This window comes from Notamacropus eugenii, chromosome 3, assembly GCF_028372415.1.
Source record: "Notamacropus eugenii isolate mMacEug1 chromosome 3, mMacEug1.pri_v2, whole genome shotgun sequence".
Lineage (NCBI taxonomy): Eukaryota > Metazoa > Chordata > Mammalia > Diprotodontia > Macropodidae > Notamacropus > Notamacropus eugenii.
Genome location: NC_092874.1, coordinates 338,964,455 through 338,971,100, shown reverse-complemented (window position 1 = coordinate 338,971,100; position 6,646 = coordinate 338,964,455). Strand labels below are relative to the sequence as shown.

Sequence of the window (6,646 nt, the reverse complement as noted above, 5' to 3'; positions counted from 1 at the left end):
TTCTAAACTTTTTTATATGAAAAGATCTATAAATGCAGCTTCAAACCACCAGGCTTATTTAGCTTTAAATCTTAAACCTTAACTCAAAAACAACAAAAATATAAAATGCTATTCTTCATAGTTATTAACTGCAACATTGCATTTATGTCCAGATGAGTTTCTCCCTGTGAAATTCCCTTGTGAATATTATAAAGACTTTCCTTCAGAAATGCCTCAAGCACAAGTGCAGGAAGAATCTCCATTTGCCACCACTATTTTTGTAAATGTTTAGGAGCAATCAAAGAATTAAAATGCCACACTTTGTCTGAACAGTTATGATGAGAGTACTATGTTCTGCCATAGTAGATGGAATACTGACAGTTATTTTGCCTCAAGATTCCAAGTCAGTTTGAGTGCCAGAAATGGAAGATCAACTTAAATAGTTGAGTATGAATAGAAAGTTCCTAAATTTAAAAGGAAAATAAGGTTCTCTTCTCTTTATGTATAGGATGTGGCTGGGTTGCTAATATGTGCATGTGGTTTGGTGGAAGGGAGAAGACAGCTGTAGCACAAGAGAAGAGAATTTAAAAAAAAAATTTGGAACGTCTGATGACTTTTCCACTTATTCCTTTGAGTAAATTTGAAGAAATCACCTGAACTTCCTGATCCTCAATTTTCTCATCTTTTGAATAGGAATGATAAAAATTTATGTTAAGTAACTGACAATATTATCTTAAGTAAAAGATTTTGTGTACTTTAAAAGTTTAAGTTGTTATTATTACTTTATCCCCATATTAGGAGTTTAATAATCTTTTTGCCATAGTAATCTGATGAATTTTATACACCTCTTCACAGTTTCTGCTGCAAAGAAATTATAAGGGAATATAGTGATTAAATTATATAAAAAATAAATTTCAGGGACCCCACATTAAGAATCTTTGATATAGTCTTTCACAATAAATGCTATTAAGAAAGGGAAACTTTTTTTTTCTCCTTTTCTTTTTTTTTTTCTTTTTGCATCTAGATAAATTATAAACTAAAGGCAGGGGAGGTTGGGTACAATTATGACAAAGATAGTTAAGTGAAAAGTTTCAGGGAAGCCCTGTCCCTCTGATCCACTTAATAACATGTAGTGAGTAAAGATTCAATCAAACTAAAGGAAAACACACCACTGGGCTCCGCTCTAACACAAAGCCTTACAAGAATACAGGAAACCTATAGCTAATACATTTCAAGGTATAAATCTTCCAGGAAGTGAAACATGAATCTGAACACCTCCTAGAAATTTTCCATACCCAGAAACATAAACAAATCCATTATCACTATACCAAGGAAACAGTATGAACTCAGTACAACCTTAGTTTCTGGTTCTCCAGGGGAAAAAGTTCCCACTTTGAGGGTGATCGTTCAAGGAAATAAAGCCAAAGCTGGTTCCATGGGGAGGCCTCACGAGACAGAACAGAGAAGATTTCTGCTGTAATTGATGGGGGTTCATCCTAGCTTTAGATTCAGCCTCTAGTTCCAGACCCTAGACTAAAGAAACTCCTCATTCAGTGACTATAATAGAGAACAAAAACAAATAAACAAACAAATAGAATAGCCTGCACTGAGCAGACCAGCGATGAAACTGAACAAATTCTGGACTACCTTGAATTAACGTATGCATCTGGTGTTATATTAATCAAACTGCAAAGGGTTACTTTTTGGAACAAGAAACCGTAACAACGAAATTGATCTGGAAGAACAAAAAGTTAAAAAATCTTTTTTGTTTCTTTAATTTAACAATATTTAATTAATTCTTTTATTTGAACTGGTCTTAAGTCAGTGTACAGGTAAAGTTCCTCCCCTCCCCCAAGTACTGGCACCAATCTCATAAAACTCACAGGGAGATTATAAAGTCTTCATTCACATCTATGTTGGGGGAAGGGAGGTAACTTAGGGGAGCATTCAATATGGCTGACATTGTTTTTTTAAAAAGGAACAAATATTAAGGGGGAAGAAGCAAAAAGTTATTTTGTAAAGGATTACATAATTTACATGTAAAACAATGCTAGTACCTTTCCTCCTCCTCCCCTTACCATCTCCATTTGTTACTTAGCTCCTTTGCTCTAGCAGAGGACAGTCACAATGGAAGCTTACAACTCTGTAACAATGCATTATACATTATTTGGAATGACTATTAAAAAAAAAAACATAATAAAAAGCACAAAAGCCAAATGACCTGAAGATGCATTGTAGAACTTTGGGGATGTTTTTCTCCAGCATACTTACACTGCTCATCACCTTCACCATTTTAGTTTTTAAAACCTGAGTCAAATGCCAAAATAAGAAACAAAAACAACAACAACCAAAAACACCAAACCAAACCAAAACAAATAAAGCCTTGCCAATCTCATCTCTTTTGGGGCGCAATTATAATGTCACACCCTTTTGACCAAAAAAAAAAAACACAATAAAAAACCCCAGTACATTTAGAAACATTCGCAGTGAACAATAGAGGGTCAGATTCATTATACTCTTGCTCACTGATCCACATCTGCTGGAAGGTGGAAAGAGAGGCCAGGATGGAACCTCTAATCAAGACAGTATTTGCACTCAGGTTGGGCAATGGTCTTGATTTCCATTGTGATGGGAGCTAGGGCTATAATCTCCTTCTCCATCCTGTTGGCAATGCCTGGTTTGGTACATGGTAGTATCACTCAGCAATACTGGATCAGCATACAAATTCTTACGGATGTCAATATCACACTTCATGATTGAGTTGAAGGTAGTTTTGTGGATTCCACAGGAATACCTAAGAAAGATGGCTAGAAAAGAGCTTCTGGGCATCGGAACCGCTTGTTGCAAATGGTGATAATGGGACCATCAGGGAACTCATAGCTTCTTTTCCAGAGAGGAGCTTGATGCAGCAGTGGCCATCTCCACCTCAAAGTCTATAGTGGCATAACACAGCTTCTTCTTGATATCACACAGGATTTTCCTTTCAGCTGCGGTAGTGAAACTGTACACTTTTTCAGGCAAGATCTTAGTGAGGAAGTCCACCAGATCACAGTCATTCACATCCAGATGAAGGATGAGATGGGGTAAGGGCATAACCTTCATAGATGGGCACAGTATGGGTCACACCATCACTGGAGTCCATCACAGTACCAGTGGTATGATCAGAGGCATACAGAGACAGCACAGTTTGGATGGTGACATACAAGTCTGAGTCATCTTTTTCCTGTTACCTTGGGGATCAGGGGTCTTCTGTAAGTAGCCCAGGGGGCTCTTTGTGGCCCACACGGAGCTCATTGTAAAAAGTATGGTACCAGATCTTCTCCATGTTATTCCAGTTGGTGCCAGTACCATGTTCACTGGGGTACTTCAGGGTCAGAATACCTCTCTTGCTCTGAGTCTCATTCCCCACATAGCTATAACTGTATTTCTGGATCATATCTACTATCACACCCTGATGTCTAGGGCACCCAACAATGGAAGGGAAGACCTCTGGAGTGACATCATCTCCTTCAAAGCCAGCTTTGCACATTTCAGAGCCATGTCAACAATGAGAGCAGCAATATCCTCATCCATGGGGAACTTTGAAGTAACAAGTTTAAACCCTTAAGAGAGAGAGGAGGGGACTCCCCACCTGGAAGTGGAAGGAGGTAAATGCATGTTGGGTGGAAGAGCTCACAGCTACCTTAAAAATTCTTAAAGGGAAATAATGGAAGGAAAGTTGGAATGCATCACGTCTTGAAGTACACTATAAAGCAGCAAACATCAAAACTATTTAACTTTATTTACAATATAAAATCATTGTGGAAATGGATTAGCTAAATAATACCCAGAAGCAATACATCCTTGTAGCCCAGATAAACACAAGGAGAGAAAACATGTGGTAAAAACTTCCTATTTGACAAAAATATTCTGGAAAGACTTGGAAGATGCCTAGTGTACATCAAATTTAAACCAAGAATTAATGCCATGCTCAATAACAAGCTTTAAATGAATGCATGACCTAAATGTACAACAGTCATACCTTCAAAAATCTGGAGAGGGAGAAAGAAAAGAAAAATATTTCACATAATTCAATTCTAATTACTTAAAACAAACAAAACTTTTGATATGGTATCATCTTGTCACAACCACGTTTATGTGTGTATGCTTTTACTTTTACAGCAAAACTTAGAAATTAGAATCTTTGAACTTGACTAGTTTGAACTAGTATCAGCTACATTCACCATCTTTTCTTAGTTCTGTTGATTGAATATTGGATATGTATGTGTGTGTATATATATGTATATATATGATATATATATATATACATACACACCCATGCATTTTATATATATATATATATATATATATATATACATATATATGTATATGTATATATATGTGTGCATGTGTGTGTGTGTGTATAAGAGTGGATTTCACTGTTCCTTTTTTGCTGTATTTTTTAATTCTATTTTTCAATATGCAAAATTAGACACATGGCAAAGTTATACTCATTAAAGAATACGCTTCTATGACTGTTAGATATGTTGTAGTAGCTGTTGATATGGAGAAGTCAAGTGCTTCCAGGGTCATTCAATCCCATAATCAAAGGGAATAGTCATATTACAGAGAAAGGAATGTAGGCCTGAAAAAGAATCACATCAGGGACTGATAAACTACTGCTATCAAGAGGCATGATCAATCTTCTGAAAACAGGCAAAACATTTCAAAGGGACATTGCTGCTGCTTGTTATTGACTTGAAGTTGGAAGAAATCAATAACACAAGGAAAAAAAAACATCCAACCATTGTCAAGAAGAAATAATATTTATCATAGAGAGAACAATACAAGAAATTGAATGCATTGGAAAAAATTTTTTTTTTTTTTTTTTTTTTTTGCTGATGAGACTCACTTTTGATGCAAGAATGTAGTAAAACCATTGGCAGAAATCAAGACAAACTTTCAAGATATGAATATCTTGATTGGAGCATAAACCGCATACCCCCCAAAATATTTTTAACTTCCATCTAAAGTTTCAGTTCTTGTGAGCATGGACATCTCACTGAATAAATGTTGTACTTCAATAAATATAATGATATACTAACAAGCAGAATTATTCTCAAATTATAAAAATCAAATCATTATATTGTTAGACCCTGCCACCCTCCTCCAAGTTTTTTTAAAAGCAAAATATGCCTAATTCATTCTGGGGATTATCACATGGCATGAACTTAAGTCCCTTCACTATTCTTTAGACTTTCTTTTGTATCAAGGGTTCTTAAGATTTGTTTTTGTGTCATAGACCCTTTTGGCAGCCTGGTGAACACTGTTGACCTCTTTCATAGAATACTGTTTTGAACTTACACACACACACACAAAAATGCACGGGGTTAGAAATAAAACCTTTCATGCTGAAATAAAGATTTAAAACATTTTTTAAAATATTTTAATTTTTGAGTGATGTTCATCACTCAAACAGTGATGTATAAACCTTTGATAGAAAGGCCTGACTTTAAGAACCTGAAGGTTATTTGCTTGTGATACACACACACATGCACATACATATAGCAGTTGGTGAACTTTTTTGCTCTCTTTAAGGGTCAAGTTATCTTTTTTTTTTTTTAATTCCTGTTTGCCCAGGATTGTCTCTTATCCTTTCCAATCTACTTTTCTTTAACTGATCTAGAAATTTAACTCAGTTTCAGTTTTCTAACATCTTCTTTCTTTCTCTAACTCTGAGTAAGTTTACAACTTCTGGTCATTATTCCTTATTGCTTTGGTTCTAATATTTAAGTCCTTATTCTCTGTGGTTTCAGTCTTCAATCTTTAAATAACCAGTATGAGTCACTGTAAGTTATATGTTATATTTTAAAGTAGAACCATTCCACAAAAAGGACAAAAAATATCTTTTGTGACAAAACTGTTCCTACAATATGGTTGAATGAAGTAGTTCAGTTAAAAAAATGATTGTAGAGGGAAGAGCATTGGAGTGTTTGAACACTGTCTTTGTCACTTAATTCACTGTGTAACCTTTGTTAAGTCATATACAAAGTCAGGACTTCAGTTTTCTCTTCTGAAAAAAAAACGTAGAGGTGGGACTAGAATCTATAATCCCATTTAGCTACATATTTCATTAATTGAACATGCAGCTCTGGGCAAGGTGATTTATTTGGATTCAATATAGATATGATTTTGCCACCTTCATTGCAAGGTGAGTTTCCTTTAACTGGAGAGCACTTTCATCATGGAAAGAATCTTAGAGGTCAGCAGATACTCATTATCACCCCTGAAAAATATTGGCTCTACCCTGCTCATGGTGTCATCTTTAAATGTAAAGGACAACACATCGGCCTGAGTACTTATTACTCGTTGGCATTTTGATGTTTGTTTCTTGTGCTCATGATGGAATCTTTTTTTCCTATTCAGCATTTATAAAGATAATTCTAAGTAAGTACCTATATTACATTTCTAAATGTTGCATTTTGTTTGGTGGGCACCTATTCATCTTCCTATATTACATTTTTTAACATATCAGCAAATTTTCCATATGACTAACAGGAAAGATTGAGACTCTGGATTGGTGTTATCCAATTTTTATAGAACCATAAAGCTGTCTGGTCACAAAAACTCATTAAACCATCTAGTAAACTATGGAGGTTTTCTGATATTGTATCAACAAAGGAAAAAG

General features: G+C 35.2%; 1 pseudogene; it reads right to left on the bottom strand.

Annotated features, from left to right (window-relative positions):
• Nucleotides 1–2,853: 2,853 nt before the first annotated feature.
• On the bottom strand, nt 2,854–3,552 carry LOC140532156 (actin, cytoplasmic 1 pseudogene; annotated as a pseudogene).
• Nucleotides 3,553–6,646: the final 3,094 nt, after the last annotated feature.